This window comes from Paramormyrops kingsleyae, chromosome 8 (assembly GCF_048594095.1).
Source record: "Paramormyrops kingsleyae isolate MSU_618 chromosome 8, PKINGS_0.4, whole genome shotgun sequence".
In the NCBI taxonomy this organism is placed as follows: domain Eukaryota; kingdom Metazoa; phylum Chordata; class Actinopteri; order Osteoglossiformes; family Mormyridae; genus Paramormyrops; species Paramormyrops kingsleyae.
Window position 1 is genome coordinate 6,888,919 of NC_132804.1, and position 18,914 is coordinate 6,907,832.

Consider the following 18,914-nt stretch of genomic DNA (forward strand, 5'->3'; position numbering starts at 1 on the left):
ATAAAGAGGTACGAGGGCTCACTAAGCAGTTGCTTCCCACGCCATGAAATTAGCGTGTCGCCTTCGTGTTTACATATAACTGACCCCCACAGTGGTTTAAACAGGGGCCCGAACTGCACAGCTGGGCTAATTTCCCCCTGCTGTGTGAGGATGTGCTCCGTGACAAACCAGCATCCCATCAGGCGCTGAGATTCACATTTTACCCATTGGCAATCAGGCTCCCTCATGGGCAACCAAGCTCCCCCATGGGCAACCAAGCTCCCCCATGGGCAACCAAGCTCCTCAGCAAAAGCTAATTACGCACAGAATCCTGTCACAATTAACAGGCACTATATCCCCCTGGCTCTGCCTCCAGTGTACATGTAAATGCTAAGTGTTTGTTTGTCTACTGCTGCCTTTCCCTGTCATCTGTTATTTGTTGACAGCTGCTGTATATATTGTTGCGTTTATTTAACTATCATCCATAGGAAGCACACAGGTACAACTTTCATTGTACTGTACACACCGGATAATAAAAGAGCCTTAAACCTTGAATCCGGCCCTGTGCATTCTGGGATACTCTCTAAGCTCAGCACAACCGCGAACTGGAAAAGCAGTTCTGGAAAACAGATGAAGAAAATCAGGTTATATGCAAAACATGCTGTGTGTTTCCCCGTTTTGTCAAAGAAAATGGATTTCTGTTAAGCTGTAGCCTATTCACTTAAATAACTTTTTGATGTGATTGTCTCCTGTGGTAACTATAGTGTGAAAAACAGGAGACCGATAGAGGGATATAGTCTACTGCACAGAGCCAAGGGATCGGCTAATAAATAATTAGCAGGAGTGATTAGTCATTGGTGAGCTCTCAGTGATGGTGAGCAAAGCTTCCCAGGGAGTCTAAAGTTTGGTTCCAGTTGCGCTCGTTGCTTTTCTGTGCTGGTGGAATCAATCGCTTTATAGAGCGTGAAAGACATGCAAATTCATCACGGCTGTGTGGGAATCCGCCCACCCCTCTGGATTTAGGTTTTACAGACCAAAGGTTTTTTTGTGAGACACTCCTCCCCACTCGTAGTGCAGGAAGAGGGGGAGGCGGCCGCTCAGAGGATGGGACAATGCCTCCGCTCAGCTTGCAGGTGCCAGAAGGTGCCGGAATACTCCAGAAGACTAACAGCAGCCACCCATCATGCGCGTCGATAACAAAGACACAGGTCTTTCCCCGCCTGCACCTTGTCGCCACATCAGGGGTCTTCAAAGCCTATGTGGTGTATTCTCAGTGGGTAATGCCCCCCCCAACACACACACACAAACACACACACACACAAACCGGATTTAATTCTGCTGATTAGCAGTGCTGGAATGAACAGGAGATATATTGTGGGAAATGCTGGCCCCCTCAAAAAAAAAAAAACGGTCATCTTCTTGGCAGCACCAACAACTCCCCCCCCCCCCAGTGGTTACAGACATCAAAGCAGATGACCTCCCCATGGGTGACAATGAAATGGTAATGATCATATTAGAGGGTGGCGGGTCTTTCTTTTGAGAGGTTCTCGTGGTTTATGCCACAAGCCCTGACTCTCTACCCAACAGGATGCACCTCCCTACATTTATGGCCACCTCACCTCACAAGTTCCACATGGTTAAACGTGACCAGAAAGAAACCCAACACATGTGGGCAGGGCTCCGCCATCATTGGTACCGTGATATCTCTGGCATTTGCTCATCGTCATGCAGAGATTGCCGTTCCTGCTATAACCACATGATCAGTCACACACAATTACGCTTGTATGCATCTGTGAGCTGGCAGAAGCTGCCTAACTCTCCATTACGCCCGTGGTGAGGTGAAGAACACTCTGGCATAAGTGGAATACCTGGGTGTTTCCGGGCCTGCCGATGTGAGGCACGCATGCTTATGTATGCAATACCCACTGCGCCTTTTGAAATCCTCTGCGTCATGTGACAGCGTAGTAAACACGGGTCACTTCCCATAATCCACTGCAGCGAATGTAGTGAGTGCTAAGTGCTAAGAGAATGGTTTTGAGAGGGGTTTCCGCACGGCACGGGGAAATTGCTCTCGATGGACCCTGCCAAAGACGTGAGATTGCAAAGTGGAGAATATACTCGCACACGTAAGCCAAGCATTTCTTTTAAGCCATTAGAAGTGCTGTTTCCATGTTATGCTGTTTCCCGCATAACATGGAAAGAAACAGACTGTGATGAGGCTACTTATCGTCACCAGTGTGTAATAGTCAAGGCAGAATGAAAAAATTTTTGGTTTCTTTAACTGATTCCCTTACGTAATGCCATCCTGCAGAATCCAATGTTTCTATCCAAAGGCACTGGCCCCAGTTCAAATCTGATTGGCCCCCGGGGTGCCCCCCACCCCTTTCACGCAACAATTCAAAACATATCATTGGCTAATGATAAGGTCGGCCCCTCTGCATGAATTATGTTCACTCTTATCTCCCTGGATGCATGGAACTTCTGAATGGCCTTTGTGACCTTTGAACCATGCTCAGTCATTTTCATAATGTATCAATTTTATGCTCTTTAAAGTCAAAGATGTCAAGTTCATTGTATTTTTAAATCCTTCTCTGGCATTTTCATGGGGTCAAGACCGATTAGTTTGCTCATTTTCTTGGTAATTAAGGAAGTAACCATTTATTTATTCTTACCACACACTTCAGCATTGTAAAGCTGTAATTTTTTTTTATGAATTCATACATTATGAGTGTGTGGAGTGATTTAATTAGCCTTAAAAGAAATTAATAAATATTTAGCTCTGTTTTTGAGTTGGTTCCACGTTAATTGAAATTCCGGCGGCATGTCGCATCTCGACGCTTCCTTTTAGGGCTGCCGGGTGAGGCATTAACGAGCAGCTCGTTAAAGGCCGGATGTTAATTGAATTAGACTCCACAAAGAAGGTGTCGCTCGGATTACGCCTCCCGCATCTTTCAAGGTACCTCTTCAAAACAGTAACAGGGTGCAAGCAGAAAACATGAGGCTAGACTGGTTTTAAATTTAGCGAATTTTCTCCCTGGATGCAGGTCACTGGTTCACTTCAGTAGTGTATGATTACCAGTTAGACATGGTACTGGGGTTAGCACTCATCTGTCCCAGCAGGGCCAGACCAAATGGCCCCCTCAAGCCACCCTGCCCACCCCCAGCCACTTCCCTGCCCCCCGATTACAACTTTTACCACAGACACCCCCTTACTTCGATATTCAGGTAACGCCATGGTGTCCCCCCATGAAAATCTTGGATCCCGCCATCAGATCTGTTCCGCACTGACCCAGCGCCCCAGAACACATCTTAGTACCCAGCGGCTAAGCTTGCATCTCCGCTGTATCCCACGCCACACCCAATCGGGGCTCCCGTTCCCCATGTTCTTACAGCAGATGATGAGTCGTCAGTCCTCACACCTCCTCACCGCCTCCCCAAAGCCGTCTCCATTGCCGTTCCCAAACGAAGCCACCCTGGTCACGTGACTCCCGCAGCACACACAGTAAAAATGGTGTGATAATGTGTAGTAGTTTAGAAAGGGCAAATCCTGCCATTTTTTGCCACGCAGCTCAGCTCTTCGTCCATCACGCACTCCGCATACTCAGCCATGGGCAAACGCAACCCCCTCCCCCCCCCCCCCATACCTCTGTCCGCCCCGTCGGCAATTATCCCGCGTTACGTGCGATACTCGACGGTGACTCACTTGCACACACGCACACCCCACACACGCCCATGCACTCCTGCTGACAGGAAAGACAAAAGCGAGAGAGAAGGAGAGGAGGAGGAGGAGGAGGAGGAGGACGGCATGCCATAGCAACCACCTCTCACACAAGGGCGTCCCAAACCTGGTTTACCCTGCTGACCACTTAAGGGGGCGTCCCATTCCCATAAGTGCACATGCAAGACAAAGTGTGGACAGATGAGACGCTTTCAGGGTTGAATGAAGCATTCTACACATTTGACAGGACCCTCATCACCCTGAGACATGATTATGAGTAATTTTTCACCGCTACTCGTGACACACAGTGCTGCCTGAAAAAAAAAATGCACAGTGCCACTGGACAATTGTACACACTCAACATGTATTACGTGCAGTCAGCTACTCGGAGCTACAGAGCTTGTGTTTATATTCACAGAGACATTCGATAAAACACTGGCACATTCATGTCTTGTTTCAAGTATTCGCCAGGTACAAAAAGGAAGGAAATGGATGGATGGATGAATGCCCCAGTAACCAAACTGGATTTGGACTTTGAGTTGGCATCGTATCAAGGGCTACATGTTCCCAGCCACTTCGTGCGCTTCCATTCGTCATCCCAAATCAGACTTGCAGCACCAAGATTCCCAAACCGCACTCCTTTATCGTGTCTCGGAGAAACCATGCCACACTCTGCAGGACTCCCTGAAGAAACGCATCTCATCATATTGAGGAACAAAGAGAACAATCAGCAGGAACTCAATGGCCAGAACCACCGGCTCCTGCCCCGCTTGCCTTACAGGGTCCATCTCAGATTCTTCCCACCTGGCTTCCCAGGTAACAAAGCAGACGGGCTCAGACGTCCATGTAGGTCACCCACCAAATTGCTCACAAGGCTGTGCCAATGGAGGTGCCCACAGGCAGGACAAAGGGGCAGGTTCAGAGAGGCAGCATGGCCTCTGGGGGCTCTTGATGGGATCGGATCCCTCGGCGCTCCAGCTCCCCTAAGCAGCCGAGGGCTGGGTGGCTGACCCAGCAAGCGTCACATCCTGAAAGGCACCTTAGTTACATCAGAGCTCCGACATCCCCCCCCCCCCCCCTTTAGCCTTTCCAATGCCATTTCTTCCTGTCTCCAGGCAGAGGAGCACAGTACAGGGATGGGGAGGGAGGGGGGGGGGTGATGTTTTAACTGGTCTTCTTCCACTGCTGCTCTACTGCTGACCAATACAGAGGCAACACACAGCATGGCCACAAAATGAAGACCTCCCAAACGTCATGTTTTGCTGCTAGCACTTCCATCCAAAACAACTTCATTTCCCTAGTCTTTTATCCACCTGCTTATTTTACATAATAATCAGCATTTCAGGTTAAACCCATCACTCAAGGCTAACACAACTTGAGCCTGCAGTTTTGAGGCCAGATCCTTAACCGCTACGCCATCTGCTGTTCCATCTGGTGTCTTGCTTAATGGAAAATAATTACCGCAATAACAGGCATGTAATTGCTCTGCTTATCTAGCGTGAGCGCGTTTGTGTACTGTCACTCGTGACCTGCGGCTGCCTCTCTGACAACGATAAACTTCACAGACGAGATGATATGCCCACAGGCTTCAGGGAGGCCGTCATTCAGCTGCCCGTGACGCTGTTTTCCGACACGGATATCTGGCATTCGCCTATTTTCTTTTCTGATCCGTGACTTGCGTGCTGAAATCTCCTGAACGGTTTATTCGAACGGAAAGGATTTCGGGTGATTTGAGACATTTAACCCACTAACAGCAGGCCATCGATAACCCAGCTTTCTGTGACGTGGCTTCTAACATCGTTAAGTGGTTTCTGGTAGATCCGAAATTACACACAGATCCTGCTACGCTGCCTTACAGTTCAAATAACCAGAACAACTCATATTTCCATAAGCTGCAAGGCTGTTTAGAAATCTAGAAGTACAAATATTTTTCAGCTTTTACTGAAAACCTTCTGAGTATTTTTGCTGAACTGACTGTCCCCAAATTAAGAACGGCCAGCTTATGGACAACTCGACCTTATGAACAGATTGCCATTAAACCTGTCATATTAAAAATCCGGGTTTAATACAATGCTTCTAAATATCGAATGTACGCACTGGTGATGCTCATGAAAACATTGCTGGCTTCAGCAGTTTGTCGGCTCAAGGTACAGTGTAGTATTATGTGTAGCTACTTTTATTACTGTTGTATTAGTTTATTTTATTGTTATTAATCTACATACTATATTGTTCTTGTTCCAACTTTCCTACAAATTCGACTTAAAGACAGATTTAGGGAACAAATCTCATTCGTAACCTGGCGACCGCCTATACTGTGAATCCATGTAGTTTCCTTCCCAATCATCACTACATCCATTCAATGCGTTCTATATACTGAGTTACGCAGCACGTTTAAGGAAACAGTAGTTCATTGTGGTATTTCAAATATAAAACAGGGTCTGTGGAAATTTCAGACGGAAGCGTAATGAAGGTTGGAAAGGAAACTTGTCAGGTGATGGGTGATGATGTGATCAACAGAGTCGGGTCAGAACTCAAGGCCCTGAGTGCAAATTAAACTGGCTGCAGTGCGCAGCCTCAATCAATATCATTTAGCTAGTGGAAAAATGCATGAGTTATAAAGAAGGCATAGAGGTGTCCGGTACACGGCTGCGTTCTGAGACTATGCAGAATGTCCTTGTCGGTTGCTTGCATTGTCATCCTGGCTATCACTGCAGCACACTGGAAAACCCCAGTTTATGACTCCATTTAAACTACACATATGGCTCATCCTCATTGACCAGGAGTGCCGCAAGGTCCAGTATTAGGCCCACTGCATCTCCTACAACAATCAAGGCTCCTTAGTCCAACTGTGCTTTTCAAATATTTAGGTAGCACACCTAACGACAGACTCTCCTTCCCTGGACCAAAGCCTTTTTTTTATTGGAATACTTCAGTGAAGACTAAAGGTGATCCTACATGTACGTCAATGCAACTCCCCACCAGCAAGGCTGACTGAATTCTCTACTTAATTTGAATTATATATTATAAAATATGCCTATATGCCTTCTCTCTGCACTGCTCTTCCCTGCTCACAAAGGACTACTGGCAACTAACATCCATCTCACAGCCTTAGTCCTTTTTCGTCCATCACTGTTATACCCCCCCCCCCCCCCCCCCCCGGGCAGCTACAGGGACTGCATAACATAAATAAGTTGTTGTGATGTAATTCTACTCATTGTTCACATCTGTAGCCCAGAGTTTGCTGTTTTCTCTGTCAGTAGACTGAACAAAGAGTGCTGTCACAATACGGGGATGCTGCAGATGGTCTTCCCAGGACCCAGGATCTCCCCCTGGCAGAGTTCCCCGCATGGATGAGCGGACTCTCGGCACACGCTTTGCCTTCTCTTTGGCAGGGCGGCACTGGAGGGCGGCTGACCTTCTGGCTGGTGATGGATGCCAGGGGGGCACAGGGGCAGGGCATCCTCCAGACACTGTGGCTTGTTCCCCAATCGAGCCATAGCTGGCAGAGGCTGCTGGGTCGAAACAGACTGGCCAGACATGAAGCTGCCTCACCAACACCACTGAATACTGAGACCTCCATTATTTAACAGAAACCTTCCACCGACCATCTTACACCATTACAGTACCAGGTAGCTTCACCCGCATCTGTGAGTTATTTGCTTCTTCTTTTGATGCTCTTGACCTGAGGAAATTTTATTTAGCCAGTCCACCACTCCCAGTGTCACCTTTATGTAGAGGCTCATGCAGAAGAAGCGATTCCGGTTGAGTGTCTCGCTCGAGGATGCAGGAGCAATCATCCTTCCGGGACATTCTGTCACAAATCCATTACCAAAACTGCCAAGGTGCACTCTTCCCTGCAATGGTGTTTACTGGAATGACTGTGCAGTGTGTGTGTGTGTGTGTGTGGGGGGGGGGTAGGTGTTCTCCGTTGCAGGCACATAAAGATTTCTCCACATGCTCCAACTCAGCCGTATGATGATACACTCCACACGGTCAAGCAAATGTGTTGATCTCAGTGCAACTGAAATCTCTGTGCCTAAAATTAAATATGCCGCCCAATCAATTTACCTCATGTAATTTTTCTCTGACACCCAGAAGATTGTCTTAAATGTGCAACAATATACATGGAATGAAAGATTTTGGCACAAAGCTCAGATATCATCTTTCCAAAAAGAAAAGCCAGAGATGACGTTTGGAATAGACCCTCCTCACAGAACCAAGAATCTTACCGATAGGTCTCATCTTGTTAGTCAACCCTAGCCAAAGTCAATACAGAATCTAACACATTCCCCAGTGTCAAGCCAAGGAGGAGCCCAAACAGCAATGAAACTTAATGACTTCAAAGCCTCCTTTCTCTACTCTCCTGTATCTTCTGGTAGACCAGGGAACCCTGGGATAGATCATCGCAAAATATTTCTCAAGCTCCCTTCTAAATCAAATGATGATCCACCTCTTTAAGCCACAACCGCAGTCAGGCGTGACCCTTTTATGACAGCTGGAGTCCAGTTATGTGTTCTGAGCTTGTATGCTCTCCGTATGGTCTTCTGAGTTTCCACCCATGGTCCAAAGACATGTAGTTCAGGTAGATAGGTGTCCCTAAATTGCCCATAGCTTGTACTTGGATGTCCCACCCCCTGCCTCGAGCGCAGTGCTTGCTGGGAAAGTCTGCAAGCTCTCCATAACCTTGCACTGGGTAAGTAGTCATGGAAAATAGATGGATGCAAAGCTTTACTGCACATTTTGCAAGCAGAGGCATGTGAAATCCACCACTACAAACATCAAATGGGTGAAATTCATCTGCTCAGATGAGGCGTGACCCATACCAATTACCCAGAGTTAACTACAGCAATAACAAACGATGATAATTACACTGATCCTCATTTGTTTTGTTGATACAAAATCTATCACAGCAACCATCCCAAGAACATTGATTTAACATTTGAATAATGTATAAATCTAATTTAATCATTAATTGCTTTTGTTTATAAAAACAGTCAACTGGAACAAATATATGCTTTTTCTGTAATATTCAAAAACTCACAAATACAACGTAGATCAATATAACTATCCAAGCATGTTGTGTGGGATGTTTATTGGAAACGAGATATTCTGTGACTCCTCCTTCAAAATGTACAAATTTCATTATTTGTTGAGTGCAATGCCAACATATAAAAATGTAGGGAGGCACTTCTAAGCATTTGCTATACACAAGACTTGCCTATCATGTTTCTGGCTGATATTTCATAACCGGTAACCCAATACAGTCACGATGAGCCAGGAGCCAATCCCTGGAATCACAGAACATACGGCAGGGGACACCCTAGATAGGATGCCAGTCCATCACAGAGCACAAACACTCACGCACTTAGGGCAGCTTAGAACCATCAGCTCACCTAACCACATGTTTTTTTGGCCGCTGCAGGAAACCTGTATAACACAGGAAGGACAAACTCTACACGAACACATGAGCATATTTCCCCCAATCCTGGGGATGTGAGCTTGCAGAAATATGCACCGAGCCAATATGCCGCCCACTAGTAGAATCAGTCTCAAAAAATATACTTGCTGAAAGTCATCGAAGCGCAATGTCACTTTGCATACCAGCCCACAACTCCCAGGTCAAACTCCAGCCTAGCGTGCTGACTAGGCCTCCTCTTTCCCATAATCCCTCATCTCCCTGCTGCTATTATGTTGACGCTGCGCTAGTGCAAACTGCTGCCAGAATGTGAATGTCAAAGGCTGGGGAACACTCTTTAAAAATGATTCCCCTGGTCTAAACAAATCCATCCTCTAGAAACATGGGGAAATAAATAAATAAATAAGTTAAAACCATTATGCTGTGAAACCCCAAACAAGCAACTGAACAATACATCTCCCACACTTCCCCTGCAAAGACACAATGACCTATTTTACTGCACAGTTCTACACTGAGGCAAATGCACGTGCAAAGCACTGCAAGACAATGTAACAGTCTTCACAAGATTTATTCTTCATCTCCATAGAAAATTTCTGAAAATCAAACGGACTCTTAGCAAGGTCAAGGACCATATCCTATAATTGGTCCTCTGAACTCCTTCTATTCTAAGTCCTTTCAAATTTTCAGGGTTAGCCTTAAGAACCACCTTACATAGTCGCTTCCCCCACACTCCTGCTAGAGGAGGGAAAGAGGGAGGGAAAGGTGCATAATCCACAGAAGTTTAATTGCAAAAAACGGCTGTGCAACACGCATAAGGACACGGTGCGACTTAAAAGAGGTAAACAGGAAAGGACTCAGTGACGCGGCGCATTGCTGGAGTGCCGAGCGATTGCTCCGCTCGAGCAAAGCTGTGGGAACCGTGTCGATTCCTCCTTATTTGCGCCGGTGTGCGACTCCCACCGTCACATTTTTCTGGAAGCGCTTTGATTCCTCCGCACACCCTAAAATGACGGAGGTGCCATTTGTCTTCACAAAAGGGAACTTTTGTGACAGCTACACAGGAGAACTGCTCAAATTCACCACCAAAAGTGTTTTATTTAATTTTCTTTTTTTTGCTGAAATAGTTCCAGGTCTGGTGCAAAAAATACCTCGGATGCCTGACTGCGATGACAGAATCTTCCATGGAAATTCATCATCTATCTTCCTGACAGGCCTCTTTTATTTTATTATTATGAATAAAACAGCAGCAGCCGTGGTCGAGCAAATGAGCCTGCAGACCCGGATCTTCCCTCGACCTGAGCGACCAATGACACCCCCCTGCCTGCAGGTGGCAGCACCCCTCAGTGCTCTGAGCAGATACACGGTGAGCAGCCAGCAAGGCTGCACTCGTCCCAGCGCCTCGACATGTGGTCATTACCCCGGAGGCGCTTAGGCTCCGATAATCTCTGGGCTTTTTAACACAGACCTGAAGACGGCCAGAATCAAGCAAGAAGAAAAGTGCTGACAGCTCTCTGCTCGTCCCAAAAGGATAATTTCATTGGCTTCCTCTTTTTTACCCCCCATAACCAAAGGGGCATTTTAATTACATAAAGAAAAAAAACAGAGAACAGGGCAACCAGAAAACAGTGCTCATACCTGGCTTAATGCCTGTTCATTTTCTTACCTCCATAATAAACGGCTACAATCTCTGTATCGGCACAAAGGTCAAACTTGGTACAGTGTCTCCTCACTTCATGCTACCATCCATAAGTCTTAAAAATCACTGTGAGCGGCGTAGGAAGCGCAGCACACATAACACAGAGTATGGGCACCAAACCACATACCTTGAGACTGCAGAAAATTTACTTGCACAAACGTGAAAATATGCAAATTCCACAAACAGGGCCAGTCTGTTTGAGAGAGCTGCCCATTCAGCCACGGCCCCTCCCCCTCACACTGACAGAATCTTCAATGGGTATCAAGCCCCCAATCAGAGAGCTGCCCATTCAGCCACGGCTCCTCCCCCTCACACTGACAGAATCTTCAATGGGTATCAAGCCCCCAATCAGAGAGCTGCCCATTCAGCCACGGCCCCTCCCCCTCACACTGACAGAATCTTCAATGGGTATCAAGCCCCCAATCAGAGAGCTGCCCATTCAGCCACGGCCCCTCCCCCTCACACTGACAGAACCTTCAATGGGTATCAAGCCCCCAATCAGAGAGCTGCCCATTCAGCCACGGCTCCTCCCCCTCACACTGACAGAACCTTCAATGGGTATCAAGCCCCCAATCAGAGAGCTGCCCACTGATCCATGGCTCCTCCCCCTCACACCGACAGAACCTTCAATGGGTATCAAGCCCCCAATCAGAGAGCTGCCCACTGATCCATGGCCCCTCCCCCTCACACCGACAGAACCTTCAATGGGTATCAAGCCCCCAATCAGAGAGCTGCCCATTCAGCCACGGCTCCTCCCCCTCACACTGACAGAACCTTCAATGGGTATCAAGCCCCCAATCAGAGAGCTGCCCATTCAGCCACGGCTCCTCCCCCTCACACTGACAGAACCTTCAATGGGTATCAAGCCCCCAATCAGAGAGCTGCCCATTCAGCCACGGCTCCTCCCCCTCACACTGACAGAACCTTCAATGGGTATCAAGCCCCCAATCAGAGAGCTGCCCACTGATCCATGGCCCCTCCCCCTCACACCGACAGAACCTTCAATGGGTATCAAGCCCCCAATCAGAGAGCTGCCCATTCAGCCACGGCTCCTCCCCCTCACACTGACAGAACCTTCAATGGGTATCAAGCCCCCAATCAGAGAGCTGCCCATTCAGCCACGGCTCCTCCCCCTCACACTGACAAAACCTTCAATGGGTATCAAGCCCCCAATCAGAGAGCTGCCCATTCAGCCACGGCTCCTCCCCCTCACACTGACAGAACCTTCAATGGGTATCAAGCCCCCAATCAGAGAGCTGCCCACTGATCCATGGCCCCTCACACCGACAGAACCTTCAATGGGTATCAAGCCCCCAATCAGAGAGCTGCCCACTGATCCATGGCCCCTCCCCCTCACACCGACAGAACCTTCAATGGGTATCAAGCCCCCAATCAGAGAGCTGCCCATTCAGCCACGGCTCCTCCCCCTCACACTGACAAAACCTTCAATGGGTATCAAGCCCCCAATCAGAGAGCTGCCCACTGATCCATGGCTCCTCCCCCTCACACCGACAGAACCTTCAATGGGTATCAAGCCCCCAATCAGAGAGCTGCCCACTGATCCATGGCCCCTCCCCCTCACACCATCAGAACCTTCAATGGGTATCAAGCCCCCAATCAGAGAGCTGCCCACTGATCCATGGCCCCTCCCCCTCACACCGACAGAACCTTCAATGGGTATCAAGCCCCCAATCAGAGAGCTGCCCACTGATCCATGGCCCATCCCCCTCACACCAACAGAACCTTCAATGGGTATCAAGCCCCCAATCAGAGAGCTGCCCACTGATCCATGGCCCCTCCCCCTCACACCGACAGAACCTTCAATGGGTATCAAGCCCCCAATCAGAGAGCTGCCCATTCAGCCACGGCTCCTCCCCCTCACACTGACAGAACCTTCAATGGGTATCAAGCCCCCAATCAGAGAGCTGCCCATTCAGCCACGGCTCCTCCCCCTCACACTGACAGAACCTTCAATGGGTATCAAGCCCCCAATCAGAGAGCTGCCCATTCAGCCACGGCTCCTCCCCCTCACACTGACAGAACCTTCAATGGGTATCAAGCCCCCAATCAGAGAGCTGCCCACTGATCCATGGCCCCTCCCCCTCACACCGACAGAACCTTCAATGGGTATCAAGCCCCCAATCAGAGAGCTGCCCATTCAGCCACGGCTCCTCCCCCTCACACTGACAGAACCTTCAATGGGTATCAAGCCCCCAATCAGAGAGCTGCCCATTCAGCCACGGCTCCTCCCCCTCACACTGACAAAACCTTCAATGGGTATCAAGCCCCCAATCAGAGAGCTGCCCATTCAGCCACGGCTCCTCCCCCTCACACTGACAGAACCTTCAATGGGTATCAAGCCCCCAATCAGAGAGCTGCCCACTGATCCATGGCCCCTCACACCGACAGAACCTTCAATGGGTATCAAGCCCCCAATCAGAGAGCTGCCCACTGATCCATGGCCCCTCCCCCTCACACCGACAGAACCTTCAATGGGTATCAAGCCCCCAATCAGAGAGCTGCCCATTCAGCCACGGCTCCTCCCCCTCACACTGACAAAACCTTCAATGGGTATCAAGCCCCCAATCAGAGAGCTGCCCACTGATCCATGGCTCCTCCCCCTCACACCGACAGAACCTTCAATGGGTATCAAGCCCCCAATCAGAGAGCTGCCCACTGATCCATGGCCCCTCCCCCTCACACCATCAGAACCTTCAATGGGTATCAAGCCCCCAATCAGAGAGCTGCCCACTGATCCATGGCCCCTCCCCCTCACACCGACAGAACCTTCAATGGGTATCAAGCCCCCAATCAGAGAGCTGCCCACTGATCCATGGCCCATCCCCCTCACACCAACAGAACCTTCAATGGGTATCAAGCCCCCAATCAGAGAGCTGCCCATTCAGCCACGGCTCCTCCCCCTCACACCAACAGAACCTTCAATGGGTATCAAGCCCCCAATCAGAGAGCTGCCCATTCAGCCACGGCTCCTCCCCCTCACACTGACAAAACCTTCAATGGGTATCAAGCCCCCAATCAGAGAGCTGCCTACTGATCCATGGCCCATTCCCCCTCACACCGACAGAACCTTCAATGGGTATCAAGCCCCCAATCAGAGAGCTGCCCACTGATCCATGGCCCCTCCCCCTCACACCGACAGAACCTTCAATGGGTATCAAGCCCCCAATCAGAGCTATCCACTGAGCCATAACCCCTCCCCTTCGCATAAACAGGGCTGGCAATGAAAATTGAGCCCCCAATCAGAAAGCTACGCACTGATCCAAGGCCCCTCCCCTTTAGACTGACATCACATTGTATTCACTTACGCTCTGCACAGCTAAACTTTGAGGGATTTCTCAGCGGCGAACCATGAAGACGACACGTTTCTTCACTCTCCACAAAGAATCGTGCGGCGCCCCATGTGGAGCTGCCCTCAGCGGCGGACAAAGGGCTGGATGAAACGAAGAGAAGTTGCTAGTTTCAGTTGAGAGTCTGATGTCGTGTTCAGCCTGCTTTCACAGCACGGCCATACTGTTCCACCTTCAGGCCCACAACACTATCTACAGTACTCATCTTCTCACCACCATGGATGATTCAGAAGTTTGTCACCTGACTGAGAAACAAGGGGGGGGGGGGGGTGTTTTCTTATAAAATATAACTTTTAGGTTGATGGTCATATCCCATCCTGTACAGCCGAGTTCTTCTGCAACCCAGTAACATATAAACAAAAGCTTGTTGTACGAGGATTTAATGAGCCCTTCATCAAGGGGGGGCAAGAAAGCATCTGTCAACTGCCCAGTCAAGATCATAAACTGTGGACCTCCAATGGGTGGGCGGGGTGGGGGGGGGGTAATGAGGAAAAATATCTAACCTGTGGGGGTCCTTAATAAGTGTTTGTGAAGTTGCAAAGACCTTCACGGAGAAAAAGTGAGGCGACTGATATACACACGTGTGAAACCGGACCCCACGGAGACTGTGACCAGGAATGGGGGGGGGGAGGGGGGCAGGGAGTTTTCATTGGGCTGGAACCAGAGAAAAGTGTGACAAAAATCGGGGGAAGAAGGCACATGAGCAGAGGGCCAGGGTGGGGGGGGGTTACAGACACACAGAAACCGAAAGCACTGGATCATGTGGGCTGGGGGTCAGGTTTGGCATCACAGTTACTGGTAGAGGAGAAAACACACACATACCCACGCACACATGCAGACACACACAAACGCACACACACGCACAGACACACACACACACACACATGCAGACACACACACCCACACACACACACGCACACACACACACCCACACACACATGCAGACACACACAAACGCACACACACGCACAGACACACACACACACACATGCAGACACACATACTCACACACACATGCAGACACACACGCACACACACACACACACACATACCCACACACACATGCAGACACACACACACGCACAGACACACATGCAGACACACACACACACACACACACACACACACACACATACCCACACACACATACAGACACACACAGGTGTTCAAAAGTCTAGGCCATCAAAAAAGAGAAAAAAGATGAAAACAATCTTTGTAATATTTTTAGAAGGTGTATATTTGCATGGAAAAAGCTAAAATTACAATACGTGCGAATGAACAGTAACATTAATAATAATAATAATAATAATAATAATAATAATAATAATAAACACTATTTTCTTCTGCTCTTGTTGGATCAGCACCACCCCAGCCATTGCATGTATTCAACATATTTCACCATCAACTTAATTCACTTAAATTCACGAAGCATTGCTAGTGGTTGAGTAACTATATACATCTTTAAAGAATTACATAAGCCAGAAATAAAACCTTCCTACAAGTCTCATGGAGTAACATCATCTTGCAAAAAGATGTTTAATTACACAGAGGAGATGATAAAAACACATGAGAAAAGTCTGAGGCCCAGCCTGGAGAGCTGGGACTGTTCAGTCACTGGAGGGAAAAGGGAGGCATTCTAATTGGCCGAGGCTTTTTACCATGTGAAACCGAAAACAAAGAGCTGGGGCCAGTTTCACAAAGCAGAGTTTCTTGCTTAGCCAAATAACTTATCAGATTTAAGGTAGCCTGGGCTAAACAGACTTTACCTTCCTTCAAATACATTTAGCCCAGACTACCTTAAATCCTGCAAGTTATCTGGTTAAGCAAGAAATCCTGCTTTGTTAAACCGTCCCCTGGAGCTCTAACTTACTTTGCTAACCTGCTTCGTTAATGGTGCCTTAAACGGATGATCGAATGGCACAATATTGTTGTCCAGGTTACTCCAAGCCATTGTGCTGAATTAAGAGTTCCAGGCACATTGAATTAAACCGGTTACTTCTCCCCGTCTGTGTGTCTCTGTGTGTTTCCTCTGACTACTCCAGTTACGTCCCACAGTCCAAACGCATAAGCTTCTGGTGTAGTGGTGTCTGTACTGCCTGACAGTCAGTGTTCGTGAAATGCTGGCCTTCTGTTCAGGGAGTCCTGCCTCACAGTTCAGGCTCGTGGACAGTATATGAACGTCACGCTCCTTTTTTATTTATTTATTTTTTTCTCCTTTAATCTTCTTTCCATTTTCTTGGGCCCTGGACTCTTTCTCTAATGGGCACTTACTAAAGCCCTCGCTTGACCACCATAACTGCCGCAAGATTTGACCTGAAGTCCATCTCCTGTCCGCCTGGAAGCGCCGGCTAAGCCGGACGAGATGTCGGCGAGATTAACGACAGCCGCTCAGCCTCCCAGAACACGCATCTCGAGTCCCTTTGGCCCATTTCTACTCCAACTACGTGCAACTCAGAGCGATTCTAAACGGGAACTGCGAAGCCATGATCTTCCTGGAGCTTGTAAACATTCAGAATTTATTATGCTATTAATGGCACACTTCAGTGTCTGGAAGCTGGCGTTTTTTTTCTTCAAATGACACAAACACTGTGCAAAAATGAAAGCAGAGGGCAGGGGGGTGGTTGAAGGCCCCAGCCAAGCCTCCATCCCTCGCAGTTCATTCCCTATCGAATGCCAAACCCCTTTTTCCCACTTTACGGAAGGGAGAAAGTGCATGATATGCTTTGAAAAGCTCTTATAAATAGAACAGCAGTAGAGTTGGGTTTAACGTGTTGCTCCGTACGCCTTGTGGAAATTTCCCGCCCCTTTCTCACGTTTTCCTGCGGGGAGCGGCGCGATAAATGACGTCACCCAGCCTTTTCTGAAGGAGCAGGAATACGTAGCCCAGTCAAACGCCGCAACTCCTGGTGTCTCCTGATTAAAACGCCGCGGACGCACTACTGTTCCTGAACCCACGTCAATCATGAAACTACGTCTTGCGGCAGATGTACGACATGGCTGACTGGGGCTGGGGGGACGAATTATACTAGGAAAGTCCAGGTGGGGTCTGCATGGGGGTATAGTTATTAACACTGCTGCTTCACATCTCTGCCACCCCCCCCCCCCATGGTTCCATGTGTGTGGAGCTTGCATGTTCTCCCTGTGTCATCATGGGGTTTCCTCTGAGTACTCTGGTTCCCCCCCCACAGTCCAAAAACATGCTGAAGATAATTGCAGTTACCAAATTCTGTGAGTGATTAGGTGACACATTGTGGGAACCATTTTTCAGGTCCCCACAAAGATCTGTGAATGCAGACAAGAAAGTAAGCGTTTTCCCCATAGAAATGAATGGAGAGTCCCCACAATGATATAATTACACACCTCTGTGTGTGTGTGTGTGTGTGTGTGTGTGTGTATGCCCTCCTATGGTTTGGCGCCTCCTATTGGTTGTTCTCTGTCTTACATGCACAAAGCCTCTGGGATAGGCTCCTGACCCTCTGTGACCCTGAACAGGACAAGCGGTTACAGAAAAGGTGACCTAGGAGGTGTTCAGAAACTGAACACAAGTTTTGGGGAATCTTTTCTCAGCAGCTAGGAGGAAATAGCAGGGAAAAACATGTGTGAATGGCAAATAAGAATCATGTGATTTGCACAGGAGTACAGGTGCATTGGGATGGTTCCTTCCACATATCCATCCCATCAGACCATGCAGGTGAGAGCGAGGCGGGGGCTCCGGCGCAGGGTCTGTCTGGCACCCATACAGCATTTCGGGCGGTTATGGTCATTATAAATAAGCCTGCAATGGTCATCCCGGATTGGACACTTCAGTCACATGGGCAGGGTGGATGCTTGGATAGCATAAAGGGTGAAGCATCATATGCATATATATGGACAGGATATCAGCGTAAACAGTGATGGAGAACCACACTACCAAGCTACACCCCTCCCCACAGATCTGCTTCGCAGGAAGGTATCATGTGTCCAAAACACACAGAAGTGCCAGCGTAATGCAATCCTGCCATTAAGATAAATTTGAACTTATCTGAACCATTTACACGGCAAACAATGCCGTTTTTTTCCCGTAAATTTGTTTCTCTGGAGTCAGTTTCACCGCTGAACCATTTCACGGGCTTTTGTCGGATAAGAAACCATTTAAAGCTGAAGAACGCTTCACGGGTGAACAAGAAAGTCATTAAACATTTAATATTCCCTGCTGCAATTATTCTTACAGAAATGATGGCATTCTGATTAAGACTATGTACACACTTTCCACATAAATGACTCCTTAAACAATGCTGATTATGTAGCGTGAAGTTGAATTACTTTCAGCACAATCAACACAAGTTCCTGGAAAGTGAATGAGCTCTGGTTTTGTTGAGCCGTGTTTTCGCTTGCTTTGAGAACCAAAACAAGGTAAAATGCTTTATGAAATGTGACACCATAACTTCAAAATGACAGAGGCAGAGTAGTGAAAAATATATGCAAACATTAGCATATCACTAATGTGCAATGAGAGGGAATTTTGGGTAAAGCAATCCAAAACCCTGACCTAATGTGCCAACCCGGAATACTCTATGCAGTCGAATTCAGCTTATTCTGTGCTTATTTCTGCCGAGAAATGAATTCCTCGGTCAATAAGCGATTACAAAAAGTACGCTAAAGCCTCGTAGTGCCTCATTATCTTTGCATATCCTGGAGACGCACTTACTTTATTAAGTCTAATGAAAGCCTAATCAGTCAGTGTAATTGGCAGATAAG

General features: G+C 48.1%; 1 protein-coding gene across 2 annotated transcripts in view; it reads right to left on the reverse strand.

Moving 5' to 3' along the window:
• The window catches only part of LOC111855051 (metabotropic glutamate receptor 4-like), a 253,692-nt gene that overhangs the window by 215,885 nt on the left and 18,893 nt on the right, over nt 1-18,914 (reverse strand). The window lies entirely within an intron of this gene.